The 18,448-nt window shown below is 47.4% G+C and overlaps 1 non-coding gene and 1 pseudogene across 1 annotated transcript; both read right to left on the bottom strand.

The window, feature by feature from the left end:
• Window positions 1–901: 901 nt before the first annotated feature.
• On the bottom strand, window positions 902–1,055 carry LOC149548690 (5.8S ribosomal RNA). Its single transcript, XR_016354852.1, has one exon. It is a non-coding gene; the product is annotated as a 5.8S ribosomal RNA (ribosomal RNA).
• Window positions 1,056–1,666: 611 nt separating this feature from the next.
• On the bottom strand, window positions 1,667–3,290 carry LOC149548689 (18S ribosomal RNA; annotated as a pseudogene).
• Between the last annotated feature and the right edge of the window lie 15,158 nt (window positions 3,291–18,448).

Raw genomic sequence — 18,448 nt, 5'->3', positions numbered from 1 at the left:
GGTGAGGTGAACTAATGAACGGACTTAAAGAGTCAACTTGGTGGGAGTACTTGGTCCGCCAACCTAGTTGGGTGACTTCATGGACGAACTTAAAGAGTCGACTTGGTTAGAGTACTTGTTCTGGTGACTTGATGAACGGACTTGAAGAGTCAACTTGGTGGGGTGACTTGATGAAAGGACTTAAAGAGTCAACTTGGTGAGATACTTGGTGGGGCAACTTGATGAACGGACTTAAATGGTCGACTTGGCGGGGTGACTTGATGAACAGACCTAAAGAGTTGACTTGGTGAGAGTACTTTGCGAGGTGAAATTATGAACGGACTTAAAGAGTCGACTTGGTGGGAGTACTTGGTGGGCTGACTTGGTGGGGTGACTTGATGAACAGACTTATAGAGTCGACTTGGTGAGAGTACTTGTTCTGGTGACTTGATGAAAGGACTTAAAGAGTTGACTTGGTGTGGTGACTTGATGAATGAACTTAAAGGGTCGACTTTGTAGGGTGACTTGATGAACGGACCTAAAGAGTTGACTTGGCGAGAGTACTCGGTGTGGTGACCTAATGAAAAGACCTAGAGAGTCGACTTGGTGAGAGTACTTGGTGGGCCAACTTGGTTGGGTGACTTCGTGAACTGACTTAAAGAGTCAACTTGGTGGGAGTACTTGGTGGGGTGACTTGATGAATAGACTATAAGGGTCGACTTGGCAAGGTGACTTGCTGAGCCCAGAATAAAGTTCCTCACGAGGAATCATTTGATCGGCGCAAACCAATGTTGGCCTTTGCGAGCCACCGCTCGTCACGACAGATCGATGGACCTCATGCTCATTTCAGCCGACCGCATGCCACTTGCAGCTGCAAATGGCCATCTCTATTCATCACTGGGGAGGGAAAAATTTTGTAGTGCAACGCCCAAGCAGACGTGCCCTTGGCCGAGGCCTCAGGCGCAACTTGCATTCAAAGACTTGATGATTCACGGGATTCTGCAATTCACACTAAGTATCACATTTCGCTACATTCTTCATCATGGCGAGAGCCGAGATATCCATTGCCAAGAGTCGTGATTTTATTTTGTTTTTTTCTTTTGGTGACCCAAGCACACAACGCACTGGCTCGCGCTTCATTCTTTGGATTTCTAAGGTGCGCGATGCACCCGTGTGTTGGGTGTTGACACATATCGAACCTTGAGCACCCAACAGGTGCGATGAGGAATGCTGTGGTGTGTCCCCGCCCCATCACCTTGCAAAGGTGGGAGGCGACGCATGGGAGAGCCGTGTCAGCGGATGGGGCCCCTACCCCACAAATCATGCGAGTGCACCCATCCTAAACACAGAACACTCCAAGCGATGAGTCAACACACCTGGGCAAGGCAACGGGGGGTTGCGGCAGTCCCGACTTGCTGCTGTCGAAATGATGGATCCTTGGCACAGTGCCGCACACCCGATCGGACCATGAAATCTCAATGGGGGATGAGGCTCAGACCCCCTCTGAACTGCAACCGAGTAGAGACCTCTTGCTCCGACGCGGATGTCATTCAAAGGCACTGATCCTAATCCAGATTGCATCCGAGTCTCTTCTTCACCCCATGGGGAATCCACGCTTTCAATCATGGGCATTCGATGTGACCCTCGACCTTGACGGTGCTGGACCCGTAGCTTGGCCATCCACCACATCACTGCAGGGCCGAGTGTCCGCACGTCGCCAAGATTTTAGGGGCGAGGAGGAGGCTATCACGCTTACTAGGAATTCCTCATTGAAGATCAATAATTGCAATGGTCTATCCCCATCACGATGCAATTTGGCAAGATTTTGCAAACCTTTCAGGCTAGGGAGAGAAACTCATTGGTTGCATTAGTGTAGCACGCGTGTGGCCCAGAACATCTAAGGGCATCATAGACCTATTATTGCCTCAAACTTCCATGGCCTAGGAGGCCATAGTCCCTCTAAGAAGCTGGCCACGAAGGGGAACCTCCACGTAGCTAGTTAGCAGGCTGAGGTCTCGTTTGTTAATAAAATTAACCAGACAAACTACTCCACCAACTAAGAACGGCCATGCACCACCACCCATAGAATCAAGAAAGAGCTCTCAATCTGTCAATCCTTACTATGTCTGGACCTGGTAAGTTTCCCCGTGTTGAGTCAAATTAAGCCGCAGGCTCCACTCCTAGTGGTGCCCTTCTATCAATTCCTTTAAGTTTCAGCCTTGCAAAAATACTCCCCCCGGAACCCAAACACTTTGATTTCTTAGAAGGTGCTGGCAGAGTCCTTAGAGCAACATCCACTGATCCCTAGTCGGCATCGTTTATGGTTGAGACTAGGATGGTATCTGATTGTCTTCGAGCCCCCAACTTTCATTCTTGATTAATGAAAACATCCTTGGCAAATGCTTTCGTAGTGGTTCGTCTTCCATAAATCCAAGAATTTCACCTCTGAAAATGAAATAGGAATGCCCCCGACAGTCCCTATTAGTCATTACTCTGGTCTTGAAGGCCAATGGAATAGGACCAGACTCCTATCGCGTTATTCCATGCTAATGTATTCAGAGCATAGGCTTGCTTTGAGCACTCTAATTTTTTCAAAGTAACGGCGCTGGAACCGTGACCCAGCCAATTAAGGCCAGTGCACACCCAGAAGGCAGATCGACTGTGATGACCCAAGGTCCAACTACAAGCTTTTTAATTGCAACAACTTAAATATACGCTATTGGAGCTAGAATTACCATGGCTGCTGGCACCAGACTTGCCCTCCAATGGATCCTCGTTAAGGGATTTAGATTTTACTCATTCCAATTACCAGACTCGATGAGCCTAGTATTGTTATTTATTGTCACTACCTCCCCGTGTTAGGATTGGGTAATTTGTGCGTCTGCTACCTTCCTTGAATGTGGTAGCCATTTCTTAGGCTCCCTCTCCAGAATTGAACCCTAATTCTCCATCACCCATCACCACCATGGTAGGCCTCTATCCTACCATCGAAAGTTGATAGGGCAGAAATTTGAATGAAGCGTCACCAACACAAAGGCCGTGCGATCCGTCGAGTTATCATGAATCACCAGAATAGCGGGCGAGCCCACGCTGACCTTTTATCTAATAAATGCATCCCTTTCAAGAGTCTTGATTTGGTGCACATATTAGCTCTAGAATTACTACGATTATCCGAGTAGCAAAGTACCATCAAAGAAACTATAACTAATTTAATGAGCCATCCGCAGTTTCACAGTCTGAAATAGTTCATACTTAGACATGCATGGCTTAATCTTTGAGACAAGCATATGACTACTGGCAGGATCGACCAGGTAGCTTCTAACAACGAGGGGACCCCCAAGACCTCCTACAACCAAGGGATGCCCGTCGCGATGGGAAACCGAAATTTGCATTCGCTCCGTCATACATCCAAACATAATTCGCTGCACAAGCAACAAGAATGACATTCACAGCACATGCAGGACTCGAAACACTCAAAGATTTCACACAAGAGGAAAGTGTCCCATCGTCGACCGGAGAGGGCCAAACAGGGAGCCTCGGTTCATAGGAACCTGGGAAGAACACCCCGTACGGAACCCTTTACCCTCAAACTCGCTATCGCCACTACTCGGAAAGAAGCCTTGAGTCTGTATGAGATGGCACCGCGCACGTAGCCACCTCAATTGTACGGCCACTCAGAGACATCCATTTCCCAGGCATATGCCTCCTACATGCCTGTTGAGGTGCACCCACACAGAAAAAATCCTTCTCAATCGAAACAAACATTTTCCCATGACGAAGAGCTGGTTGTCGAAGTGCCAACAGAGACCACTGTGCTGAAGGGTGAAGGGTCGTGTGAGTCAAAAACATGGCTGGTTATGCGATTGGTGGGGGCATCACTGTGCACGCGACCACCTCAATTATAAGGCTGCTCAAGGGCATCGTGTATAACACCCCCTTCGTACATTTATAGGTGATGAGAGCCTGCCCGCATACACGGACATGTCTAACCTCTGGAAAATATCTCCTTTCCCAGCATAGCCTCGCTAACCATTCCCTGTGACACGTGATCTGCCAGCGCAGGTACAAAAAAGTTCCTACGGATGAACACTCTCACACTAGCATTGTCGGACAAGCTTCAATCTCATGCACATGCACATACCGAAGAACTGCACCGTGAGGGAACTACCCATGACCACCCACATCTCGACAAAAAGAATTTGTGCGATTTCTTCCCCTAGACAGACACGTTGGGCCTGCACTTGTTGGAGCATTGCAAAGACGAGCTCTCTGGTTCATAGGAGCCTAAGAAGAACATCTCGTATGAAACTCGTTCCACCAAAATGCTCGAATCACAAATGCTAGTAGCAGAGTCGTAATGCAAAGATGTACACTGTGTACGTGACCGAGTAAGGACACTTAGAGACATCCATTTCCCAAGCATATGCCCCCTACATGCTTTTTGGTGCACCCCATACAAACGACCATACTTCAACAAGCCCTCCCAGAATTTTGCATCTGAAGAGAGATGAAACACCCCTGGCTTTTTGTCCACACAATGCAAACACCGAATGCTCTCATTAGGGGGAGCTGAAGAAGAGTATCTCCCGCAGAACCCATGAGCCACAGCCGTTCAGATAGCACAGGGCAGGACAGGGCATGGAGAGTTTCCACATCCAAACAAAAATTATTGGTAATACTCTACACTTCTACTGGCCTGGACCACAAAGGTTGTCGCAATAGTGCCATGTACTTCTGTAGGATGAGACAGTGAAGAGGCAAGCATGCACCGAGAACGCACTAGCGAATAAATTATGCGGCAACTAAACCTTTCGCCAACCCCCCTCTCAATCTCAAGGCTCTACCAATAAGAAAAAACTTAGGGTGGAGAGTGGACCCTTGATGAAATTAGGGACGTCGAACAATGCACCTGTGAAACCATCTCTTTCCTTCTTGCCATCCAGGCAGGATAAAAATGCAATGATAGAACGTGCCAATGAGACGAAGCCCTTGGCTAAAAGATACAACTCCATACACAATTAGCAACAAGCGCATCTTAGAATTGAACACCAAATGTGCAGTGTGTTGCAAGCCATGTAGACACCTACATATAGGGTGTATTTAACAAAACAAAGCGACAAGTACTTCCCACCAGCTCTGCCACTGCGATATTATTGAATGGGATATATACTCACCATCACAGATTAATGACCATCATTACCGTCTTGGATTAGATACAAGCACATTGAGCTTCATCTGATCAACTGGATGAATTTCACCTTGAAGGGGCCCAATCCAGAAGTTTCGAAGGTCATCTCCTGGAACTCTCAAGAACAAGGCCCATCTTACATGCAAACTCTGCTACTGCAAAAACATAGGTTGCAATTAAAGAGAAATTGCAAGGCCGTCACAATGCCCCGAGGCCAATGCTCCGACTAAGTCAATTTTCTCTTGCAATCACCATGCTGCCATTCACAGAGAGATCTCCCCATTCACTTGTGACATGACGCACAATCCAAGTGCTAGACATGAGCTCACCCTTGAAAGGCCACTTTCCAAGGCATCCCCTGATGATACATTGGAATGAAAACTGATGTCGAACCATTCCCAATGTTGTGCCGATCGAGTTGACACAAAGGAGACCTTGGGGAGCTCCTGCGTAGCAATCGGGATGTGCTTTCATACCCATCTCTCACAAAGACCAATGTTAGCTATGAAAAAATTTGGAATCCAAGGGCTTGCATCCATCGATATCGTCGGCACTGGGTCTATATACAAAGGCCACGAAGAGGTTTCGAGAAGAGAAGCCCCCCCTGCTCGCTCGCACAAACATCCCAAAGTCTAGACACAAGCCCCCATTAGCATCACTCTCTAGATCACCGCAATGACACACATTGGAATGACAACCGTTGTCAAAAAACTCCCAAAATTGTGGCAATGGAGTGAGAAAGAGGAGCAACTTTGGGGAGGAGGTGCATAGCAAATGGGCTGCTCCTTCACTCCGCTCTTATATACATATCCGATGTCGCTGATTTCTGATCAAATGGCCATGGGGAGTTTCTGATAACAAAGGCTCCCTTGTCACTCATGATGCGCAGCCCAACTGCTAGATGATAGCTCGCCCTTCAGATCGTTGCCCAGGCACCCACCACAATGACACCATTGGAACGACAACCGCTGCCGAACCATTCTGAAAATTTTGAGCCAAAGAAGTTGTTGCGAAGAGAATGACTCTGAGGAGAGAGCACTCACATAGAAAAATTGGGATGGCTTCATGGCCCTTCCAATAGAGAAACGATGCTGGTGCCAATATTCGAAATTCGAATAACGTGTCTTTCTCGAACACCAGCACCGATTCTATTGGGGAGGGTCACCGAGAGCTTTTGTTATCAAAGCCTCCCATTGTAGCTACGATAAGCATGCAAAAAATTTTGCTAGAGCACCAAGCAGCCACCCACCTCATGGCCAGAGACAAGGGCTCGCCATTAGATCAACTTCAAAATCATAGAACAAACGTGGTGTAGAATGGCAACTGCTGCCAAGTCTCTTCCGTAATTGCGTCAGTCGAGTGATCGAAGAAGGTGATCTAAGAAAGGGTCCAAGCGTAGGCATTCATTGGGGGATTCATGCCAATGGCATAAATTTATGCAATACTCGAGCAACACTGGATGGAGGCACTAGACGAGGGCTCCCATTTTAGATCGAGTTTTAAAATCCCCAAGAAGATGTGGTGAGGGCTGGCAACCGTTGCCAAACCTTTTTCCAAAATTGCGCCCGCTGAGTGACAAGAAAACATGATCTAAAGGAGAGTCTAGGAATAGCACCCTCGAGGGTGGGCTTCATGCCCCTCTAATTATTTCAACGTCGGCGTCCACCGTTTCAAAATTTGACATATCCATCTGCCCTGAAAGCGGCGTTGAATCAATGAGGGTGGCATGGGAGAGGCTCGTGACAACCACCTCTCCCATTATAGCTGCGATAGGCATGAAAAAATTTTTGCTAGAGTGACAAAGCACCCACCTCATGGCTATAGACAAGGGCTCACCATCAGATAAACTTCAAAATCACAGAACAGACATGATGTAGAATGGCAACCGCTACCAAGCCTCTTCCGTAATTGCATTGGTCGAGTGATCGAAGAAGGTGATCTAAGAGAGGGTCTAAACGTAGGCATTCGTTGTGGGATTCGTGCTGATGGAATAAATTTATGCAACACCCTAGCAACACTGGAAGGAGGTGCTACACGAGGGCTCCTATTTTAGATCAAGTTTTAAAATCACCAAGTAGTAGACACGGTGAGGGCTAGCAACCGCTGCCAAACCTTTTTCCAAAATTGTGCCACCTGAGTGACAAGAAAACATGATCTTAAGGAGATTCGAGGTATAGCACCCATGAGGGTGGGCTTCATGCCCCTCTAATTGATTCAATGTCGGCGTCCACCATTTCAAAATCTGACATATCCATCCGCCCTGACAGTGGCGTTGAATCAATATGAGGGGGGCATGGGAGAGCCTCGTGGCAAACCACCTCTCCCATTGTAGCCGCGATAGGCATGCAAAATTTTTTTCTAGAGCGCCAAGCACCCACCTAATGGCTATAGACAAGGGCTCGCCATTAGATCAACTTCGAAATTACAGAACATACGCAATGTAGGATGGCAACCGCTGCCAAGTCTCTTCCATAATTGCGTCGGTCGAGTGATCAAAGAAGGTGATCTAAGAGAGGGTCCAAGCATAGGAATTTGTTGGGGGATTTACGCCGATGGCATAAATTTATGCAATAACCGAGCAACACAGGACGGAGGTGCTAGACGAGGGCTCTCATTTTAGATCGAGTTTTAAAATCACCAAGTAGATGCGGTGAGGGCTGGCAACCGCTACCAAACCTTTTTCCAAAATTGCACCAGCTAAGTGACAAGAAAACATGATCTAAAGGAGAGTTGAGGAATAGCACATCGAGGGTGGGCTTCATGATCCTCTAATTGATTCAACATCGGCGTCCACCATTTCAAAAATTGACATATCCATCCACCTTGACACCGGCGTTGAATCAATGAGAGGGGCACGGGAGAGGCTCGCGGAAACCACCTCTCCTATATAAGCTATTAGTGTGAGGCTCACTCTACATTAGAAAATAGCAAAAACACCGAAAACTGCCTTAAAAATCCAAATCCTTGAAAATTCTGATCAAACAGCCATTCACGACCCAATTTTTTATGAGGTCGGCAGAGGAGCAAAAGATTGTCATCGGTTAGGAGATGTGAGTTCATGGAGCCAAGGGACTGAAATGGTCATCGAGCTCATCCAATCAACTGGATGAATTTCACCTTGAAGGGGGCCCAATCCAAAATTTCTAGAGGTCATCTCCTGGAACTCTCAAGAACAAGGTCCATCTTACATGCGAACTCTGCTACTGCACAAACATAGGTTGCAATTAAAGAGAAATTGCGAGGCCATCACACTGGCCTGAGGCCAATGCTCTGACTCAATCAATTTTCTCTTGCAATCACCATGCCACCGTTCATAGAGAGATCTCCCCATTCACTTGTGACACGATGCACAATCCAAGTGCTAGATGCGAGCTCGCCCTTGAAAGAAAGATCACTTTCCAAGACATCCCCCGATGACACATTGGAAGGACAACTGCTGTTGAACCATTCCCAATGTTGTGCCGATTGAGTTGGCACAGAGGTGACCTTAGGGAGCTCTCGTGTAGCAATCGGGATGTGCTTTCATACCCATCTCTCACAAAAACCAATGTTAGCTATGAACAAATTTAGAATCCAAGGCTCGTATCCATCAATATCGTCGGCACTGGGTCTATATATTCAAAGGCCATGGAGAGGTTTCGATAAGAGAAGCTCCCCTGCTCACCCGCACAAACATCCCAAATGCTAGACATAAGCTCCCACCCTTAGCATTGCTCTCTAGATCACCACAATGACACATTGGAATGACAACTGTTGTCGAACAACTCCCAAATTTGTGCCGATGGAGTGAGAAAGAAGAGAAAGTTTTGGGAGCCGCGCATAGCAAACGGGCTGCTGCTTCATTCCGCTCTTATATATAGATCCGATGTCGTTGATTTCATTTGGAATCCGAGGCTGCATTCATCCTTGCTCACACAAGAAAATGGCTCTTCTCATTGAATGGCCATGAGGAGCTTCCGATTACAAAGGCTCCCTTGTCACTCGTGATGTGTAGCCCAACTGCTAGACGACGGCTTGCCCTTCAGATTGTTGCCTAGGCAACCACCACAATGGCACCATTGGAACGACAACCGCTGCCGAACCATTCCAAAAATTTTGTGCCAAAGAAATTGTTGTGAAGAGAACCACTCTAGGGAGAGAGCACTCACATAACAAAATCGGGATGCCTTAACGGCCCTTCTAATAGAAATGATGCTGGTGCCAATATTCCAAATCCGAATAACATGTCTTTCTCAAACACTAGCACCACTTCTATTAGGGAGGGTCGCCGAGAGATTTTTTTATCATAGCCTCCCACTATAACCACGATAGGCATGCAAAAAATAATACTAGAGCTCCAAGCACCCACCTCATGGCTAGAGATAAGGGCTCGCCATTAGATCAACTTCAAAATTGCAGAACAGATGCGCTGTAGAATGGCAACCGCTGCCAAGTCTCTTCCGTATTTTGCGTCGGTCGAGTGATCGAAGAAGGTGATCTAAGAGAGGGTCCAAGCGTAGGCATTCGTTGGGGGATTCGTGCCGATAGAAAAAATTCATGCAATACCCTAGCAACACCAGATGGAGGTGCTAGACGAGGGTTCCCGTTTTAGATCAAGTTTTAAAATCACCAAGTAGATGCGGTGAGGGCTGGTAACCGTTGCCAAACCTTTTTCTAAAATTATGCCAGTTGAGTGACAAGAAAACATGATCTAAAGGAGAGTTGAGGAATAGCACCTCGAGGGTGGGCTTCATGCCCCTCCAATTGATTCAACGTCGGCGTCCACCATTTCAAAATCTGACATTTCCATCCACCTTGACATCGGCATTGAATCAATGAGAGGGGCACGGGAGAGGCTCATGGCAACAACCTCTCCTATATAAGCTATTAGTGCGAGGCTCGCTCTGCATTAGAAATTAGTGAACACACCGACATCCGCCTTAAAAATCCAAATCGTTGAAAGTTCTGACCAAACAGCCATCCACGACCCAATTTTTTATGAGGTCGTCTATAAGGAGCAAAAGATTGTCATCGGTTAGGAGATGTGAATTCGTGGAGCCAAGGGACTGAAATGGTCATCGAGCTCATCTGGTCAATTGGATGAATTTCACCTTGAAGGGGCCCAATCCAAAAGTTTTGGAGGTCATCTCCTGGAACTCTCAAGAACAAGGCCTATCTTACTTGCAAACTCTGCTACTATGCAAACATAGGTTGCAGTTAAAGAGAAATTGCAGGGCCATCACAGTGGCCCGAGGCCAATGCTCCAACTAAGTCAATTTTCTATTGCAATCACCATGCCATCGTTCATAGAGAGATCTCCCCATTCACTTGTTATGTGATGCACAATCCAAGTGATAGACGTGAGCTCGCCCTTGAAAGGCCACTTTCCAAGACATCCCTGATGACACATTGGAATGACAACCACTGTCGAACCATTCCTAATGTTGTGCCAATCAAGTTGGCACAAAGGCGACCTTAGGGAGCTCCCGCATACCAATTGAGATGTACTTTCGTACCCATCTCTCACAAAAACCAATGTTAGCTGTGAACAAATTTAGAATCCAAGGCTCGTATCCATCGATATCGTCGACACTAGGTCTATATATTCAAAGGCCACGAAGAGGTTTCGATAAGAGAAGCTCCCCTGCTCGCTCGCACAAACATCCCAAATGCTAGACACAAGCTCCCACCCTTAGCATCGCTCTCCAGATCGCCGCAATGACACATTGGAACGACAACCGCTGTTGAACAACTCCCAAATTTATGCCGATGGAGTGAGAAAGATGAGCAACTTTGGGGAGCTGTGCATAGCAAACGGGCTGCTGCTTCTTTCTGCACTTATATATAGATCTGATGTCATTGATTTCATTTGGAATTCGAGGCTGCATTCGTCCTTGCTCACACAAGCAATGGCTCTTCTCATCGAATGGTCATGGGGCTCTTCCAATTACAAAGGCTCCCTTGTCACCTGTGATGCGCAGCCCAACTGCTAGACGACAGCTCGCCCTTCAGATCGCTGCCCAGGCAACCACCACAATGGTACCATTGGAATGACAACCGCTACCAAACCATTCCAAAATTATTTTTCCAAAGAAGTTGTTGCAAAGAGAATGACTCTAGGGAGAGAGCCCTCGCATAGCAAAATCGGGATGGCTTCACGGCAGCTGGATGGGATTTGAATTCATGGAGCCAAGGGAGTGAAATGGTCATTGAGCTCATCCGATCAACTAGATGAATTTCACCTTGAAGGGGCCCAATACAAAAGTTTTGAAGGTCATCTCTTGGAACTGTCAAGAACAAAGGCCAATCTTACATGCAAACTCTGCTACTGTGCAAACATAGGTTCCAATTATAGAGAAATTGCAAGGCCATCACAATGGCCCAAGGCCAATGCTCTGACTACTAAGTCAATTTTCTCTTGCAATCACCATGCCACCGTTCCCAGAGAGATCTCCCCATTCACTTGTGATGACGCACAATCCAAGTGCTAGACACAAGCTTTCCCCTGAAAGGACGCGTTCCAAGACATCCCAATGACACATTGGAACGACAACCACTGTCGAACCATTCCCATTGTTGTGCCGACCAAGTTCGCATAGAGGTGATCTTAGGGAGCTCCTGCGTATCGATCAGGAAGTGCTTTCGTACCCATCTCTCAGAAAAACCAAAGTTAGCTGAACAATTTTAGAATCCAAGGCTCGTATCCATTGATATCGTCGGCACTGGGTCTATATTCAAAGGCCACGGAGAGGTTCCAATAATAGAACCTCCCCTGCTCACTTGCAAAAACATCCCCAAATGCTAGACGCAAGCTCCCGCCCTTAGCATCACTCTCTAGATCACCGCAATGACACATTGGAATGAAAACCGCTGTCGAACAACTCCTGAATTTATGCCGATGGAGTGAGAAAGAAGAGCCAGATCGAGTTGACGAAAATGGCTAAGCCAGATTGGGTCGGCCAGCATGGCTCGGCCACCATTTTTTGCAAAGACCTTTCGATATTAAAGCTCCCATGTAGCCGCGATAAGTACACCATGAAAAATTGCTAGAGCGCTGAGAACCCATAGCAAATTGCCATTATACCAAGCAACACTGGAGTGCTAGACAAGGGCTCATGTTTAGATCAAGTTTTAAAATCACCAAAAAGACAAGCCATGGATCGGCAACCACTGCCTCACCTTTTCCAAAATTGAGTCACCGGAAAACATGATCTAAAGGAGAGCCGAGGAAAAGCACTGAGATCATTTCATGCCCCTTCCATTGATTCAACATCACCATACACCGTTTGAAAACCCAACAATTCGATCCGCCTAGATACCAATGTTGAATCAATGAAAGGGGCATGGGAGAGGCTTGCGGCAACAACCTCTCCTATATAAGCTCTTAGTGCAAGGATCGCTCTGCATTAGAAATCTGTGATAGCACGGACAACTCCCTTAAAAAAAAAATTCAATGAAAAATGTCACCAAACAGCCATCCACGACACTATTTTTGGAGCTCGCCCAGAATGGCTCGGCCAGAATGGCTTGCCCAGATCAGCTCGGCTAGATCGGGTTGGCCAGCATGGTGACTTGCTAACTTGGTGAGAGTACTTGGAACTGTGAAGAACAAAGGCCAATCTTACATGCAAACTCTACTACTATGCAAACATAAGTTGTAATTATAGAGAAATTGCAAGAGGCCGTCACAATGGCCCGAGACCAATGCTCGGACTACTAAGTCAATTTTCTCTTGCAATCACAATGCCGCCGTTCACAAAGAGATCTCCCCATTCACTTGTGACGACGCACAATCCAAGTGCTAGACGCGAGATCACCCTTGAAAGGCCGTGTTCAAAGACATCTCGATGACACATTGGAACGACAACTGCTATCGAACCATTCCCAATGTTCTACCGATCGAGTTGGCACAGAGGCAATCTTAGGGAGCTCCCACGTATCTATCAGGAAGTTCTTTCGTACCCATCTCTCACAAAAACCAATGTTAGCTGAACAATTTTAGAATCCAAGGCTCGTATCCATCGATATCGTTGGCACTGGGTCTATATTCAAAGGCCATGGAGAGGTTCTGATAAGAGAAGCTCCCCTGCTCGCTTGCACAAACATCCCCAAATTCTAGACGCAAGCTCCTACCCTTAGCATCGCTCTCCAGATCACCGCAATGACACGTTGGAATGACAACCGCTGTCTAACAACTCCCAAATTTGTGCCGATGGAGTGAGAAAGAAGAGCCAGATCGGGTCAATGAAAATGGCTAAGCCAAATCGGGTCAGTCAGCATGGCTCGGCCACCATTTTTTTCTGAGAGCTTTCGATATTAAAGGTCCCATGTAGCCGTGATAAGTACACCATGACAAATTGCTAGAGCGCTGAGCACCCATAGCAAATTGCCATTATACCAAGCAACGCCGGAGTGCTAGACAAGGGCTCACGTTTAGATCAAGTTTTAAAATCACCAAAAAGACACGCCATGGATTGGCAACCACTGCCTCACCTTTTCCAAAATTGAGTCATCGGAAAACATGATCTAAAGGAGAGCCAAGGAAAAGCACTGAGATTGTTTCATGCCCCTTTCATTCATTCAAAATCAGCATACACCATTTGAAAACCCAACAATCCGATCTACCTAGACAATGGGAGAGGCTCGTGGCAACAACCTCTCCTATATAAGCTATTAGTGCGAGGCTCGCTCTGCATTAGAAATCTATGATAGCATGGACAACTCCCTTAAAAATCCAATTCAATGAAAAATGTGACCAAATAGCCATCCACGACACCATTTTTGGAGCTTGGCCAGATCGGGTCGGCCAGCATGGCTCGCCTAGAATGGCTCGGCCAGCATGGCTCGCCCAGATCGGGTCGGCCAGAATGGCTCGCCCAGAACGGCTCGGCCGGATCGGGTCGGTTAGCATGGTGACTTGGTTACTTGGTGAGAGTACTTGGAACTGTCAAGAACAAAGGCCAATCTTACATGCAAACTCTGCTACTGCGCAAACATAGGTTGCAATTATAGAGAAATTGCAAGGCCGTCACAATGTCCTGAGGCCAATGCTCTGACTACTAAGTCAAATTTCTCTTGCAATCGCCATGCCGCCGTTCACAGAGAGATCTCCCCATTCACTTGTGACGACGCACAATCCAAGTGCTAGACGCGAGCTCGCCCTTAAAAGGTCGCGTTCCAAGACATCCCGATGACACATTGGAACGATAATTGTTGTCGAACCATTCCCAATGTTCTGCCGATCGAGTTGGCACAGAGGCGATCTTAGGGAGCTCCCGCGTATCGATCGGGAAGTGCTTTCGTACCCATCTCTCACAAAAACCAATGTTAGCTGAACAATTTTAGAATCCAAGGCTCGTATCCATCGATATCGTCGGCACTAGGTCTATATTCAAAGGCCACGGAGAGGTTCCGATAAGAGAATCTCCCCTGCTCGCTTGCACAAACATCCCTAAATGCTAGACACAAGCTCCTGCCCTTAGCATCACTCTCCAGATCACTGCAATGACACATTGGAATGACAACCGCTGTTGAACAACTCCCAAATTTGTGCCGATGGAGTGAGAAAGAAGAGCCAGATCGGGTCAACAAAAATAGATAAGCCAGATCGGGTTGACGAAAATGACTAAGCCAGATCGGGTTGGCCAGCATGGCTCGCCCAGATCGGGTTAGCCAGCATGGCTCGCCCACCATTTTTTGCCAAGAGCTTTCAATATTAAAGCTCCCATGTAGCCACGATAAATATACCATGACAAATTGCTAGAGCGCCGAGCACCCATAGCAAATTTCCATTATCCCAAGCAACGCCGGAGTGCTAGACAAGGGCTCGCATTTAGATCAAGTTTTAAAATCACCAAAAAGACACGCCATGGATCGGCAACCGCTGCCTCACCTTTTCCAAAATTGAGTCATCGAAAAACATGATCTAAAGGAAAGCCAAGGAAAAGCACTGAGATCGTTTCATGCCCCTTACATTGATTCAACATCAGCATACACCGTTTGAAAACCCAACAATCCGATGCGCCTAGACACCAATGTTGAATCAATGAAAGGGGTATGGGAGAGGCTCGAGGCAACAACCTCTCCTATATAAGCTATTAGTGTGAGGCTCGCTCTGCATTAGAAATCTGTGGTAGCACAGACAACTCCCTTAAAAATCCAATTCAATGAAAAATGTGACCAAACAGCCATCCACGACACCATTTTTGGAGCTCAGCCAAATCGGGTCAGCCAGCATGGCTCTCCCAGATCGGCTCGGCCAGCATGGCTCGCCCAGATCAGCTCAGCCAGCATGGCTCGGCCAGAACGGCTTGCCCAGATCGGCTCAGCCAGAATGGCTCACCCAGATCGGCTCGCCCAGATCAGCTCAGCCAGAACGGCTCGGCCAGCATGGCTTGGCCAGAAAGACTCGGCCAGCATGGCTTGGCCATAATGGCTTGCCCAGATCGGTTCTCCTAGATCGGCTCGGCCAGGATGGTTCAGCCAGAATGGCTCACCCAGATCAGGTCGCCCAGCATGGCTCACCTAGATCAGGTCAGCTAGCAAGGCTCGGCTAGCATGGCTCACCCAGATCGGGTCAGCCAGAATGGCTCGCCTAAATCGGCTCGGCCAGCATGGCTCTGCCAGAATGGCTCGCCCAGATCAGATCGGCTAGCATGGCTCGCCCAGATCGGCTCGGCCAGGCTGGCTCACCCACCATTTTTCAAGCACACTACCTCCCCTATATAAGCTATTAGTGCAAGGCTTACTCTACATCAAAAATGTACATTCAGTGCACAAGTACCTTACAACCTAATTCAATGAAAAATGTGACCGAATAGCCATCCACGACTCCATTTTTCATGAGGTTGTCAACGGAGACAAAGATTGGCATTGGTTAGGCGATTTGATTGCATCAGTTAGGGGGGTAAATTGATCAATTTTTGGAGACCGACTAGAATGGCTTGATGACCATTTTATATCGGAAGCTACTCGATTTAAGAATTATGACTCAAGTAGAATGGCTCGGGTACCCATTTTACGAACTTAAAGAGTCAACTTGGTGGGCCGACCTGGCAGGGTGACTTGATGAACAAACTTAAAGAGTCGACTTGGTGAGAGTACTTGGTGGGCCGACCTGGCAAGGTGACTTGATGAAGTAACTTAAAGAGTCGACTTGGTGAGAGTACTCGGTGGGCTAACCTGGTCACGTGACTTGATGAACGAACTTAAAGAGTCGACTTGGTGGGCCGACTTGGTCGGGTGACTTGATGAACAAACTTAGAGTCGACTTGGTGGTTCGAACTAGCGGGATGACTTGGTGAGAGTACTTGGTGGGCTGACCTGGCAGGGTGACTCGATGGACGAACTTAGAGAGCCGACTTTGCGAGAGTGCTTGGTCGGTCAAACTGGTGGGGTGACTTGATCAATGAACTTAAAGAGTCAACTTGGTGAGAGAACTTGGTGGGCCGAGCTGGTGGGGTGAATTGATGAACGAACCTAAAGAGTCGACTTTGTGAGAGTACTTGGTGGGCCGACTTGGCGGGGTGACTTGATGATCGAACTTAAAGGGTCGACTTGGTGAGAGTACTTGGTGGGCCGACCTGGCGGAGTGACTTGATGAACAAACTTAGAGAGTCGACTTTGTGAGAGTACTTGGTGGGGTGACTTGATGAACAAATCTAAAGAGTTGACCTGGTGAGAGTACTTGGTCGGCTGACCTGGCAGGGTGACTTAATGAGAAAACTTAAAGAGTCGACTTGGTGAGAGTACTTGGTGGGGTGACTTGATGAAAAAACTTAAAGATTCGACCTTGTGGGTCGACTTGGCAGAGTGACTTCATGAACGAACTTAAAGAGTCCACTTGGTGGGCTGACCGGGCGGGGTGACTTGATGAACGAAGTTAAAGAGTCGACTTGGTGAGAGTAATTTGTGGGCTGACCTGGCAGGGTGACCTGATGAATGAACTTAAAAAGTCAACTTGGTGGGGTGACTTGATGAACGCACTTGAAGGGTCGACTTGGTGCGGTGACTCTATGAACAAACCTAAAGAGTTGACTTGGTGAGATTACTTGGTGGGGCGACTTGATGAATAGACTTAAAGAGTCGACTTGGTGAGAGTACTTGGTGGGGTGACTTGATGAGCGCACTTGAAGAATTGACTTGGTTAGAGTACTTGGTGGGGTGACTTGATGAACGGACTCAAAGAGTCGACTTGCTGAGAGTACTCGGTGGCTTGACTTGATGAGCAGACTTAAAGAGTCCACTTGGTGAGAGTACTTGGCGGGGTGAACTGATGAACGGACTTAAAGAATCAACTTGGTGGGAGTACTTGGTTGGCCGAATTGGTGGGGTTTCTTGATGAACGGACGTAAAGAGTCGACTTGGTGAGAGTACTTGTACTTGTTCTGGTGACTTGATGAACGGACTTAAAGAGTCGACTTGGTGGGGTCACTTGATGAAAGGACTTAAAGAGTTGACTTGGTGAGAGTACTTGGTGGGGTGACTTGATGAAAGAACTTAAAGGGTCAACTTGGTGGGGTGACTTGGTGAATAGACCTAAAGAGTTGACTTGGTGAGAGCACTTGGTGGGGTGACTTGATGAACGGACTCAAAGAGTCAACTTGGTGAGAGTACTTGGTGGCTCGACTTGATGAGCAGACTCAAAGAGTCCACTTGGTGAGAGTACTTGGCGGAGTGAACTGATGAACGGACTTAAAGAGTCGACTTGGTGGGAGTACCTGGTGGGGTGACTTGATGAAGGGACATAAAGAGTCGACTTGGTGAGAGTACTTGTTTTGGTGACTTGATGAACGGACTTAAACAGTCAACTTGGTGGGGTGACTTGATGAAAGGACTTAAAGAGTCGACTTGGTGAGAGTACTTGGTGGGGTGACTTGATGAACGGACTTAAAGGGTCGACTTGGCGGGGTGACTTGATGAACGAACCTAAAGAGTTGACTTGGTGAGAGTACTTGGCGGGGTGAACTGATGAACGAACTTAGAGAGTCGACTTTGTGAGAGTACTTGGTGGGTTGAACTGGTGGGGTGACTTGATGAACGAACTTAAAGAGTAAACCTGGTGAGAGAACTTGGTGGGCCGAGCTGGCGGAGTGAATTGATGAACGAACCTAAAGAGTCAACTTTGTGAGAGTACTTGGTGGGCTGACCTGGTCATATGACTTGATGAACGAACTTAAAGAGTCGACTTGGTCGGCCGACTTGGTCGGGTGACTTGATGAACAAACTTAAAGAGTCGACTTGGTGGGTCGAACTAGAGGGGTGACTTGGTGAGAGTACTTGGTGGGCTAAGCTGGCAGGGTG

Source organism: Cupressus sempervirens, chromosome 7, assembly GCF_028749045.1.
Source record: "Cupressus sempervirens isolate cs-2001-9-10 chromosome 7, ASM2874904v1, whole genome shotgun sequence".
Taxonomy (NCBI): domain Eukaryota; kingdom Viridiplantae; phylum Streptophyta; class Pinopsida; order Cupressales; family Cupressaceae; genus Cupressus; species Cupressus sempervirens.
The sequence above is the reverse complement of the archived record's forward strand: the minus strand, read 5'-3'. Positions and strand labels throughout refer to the sequence as shown.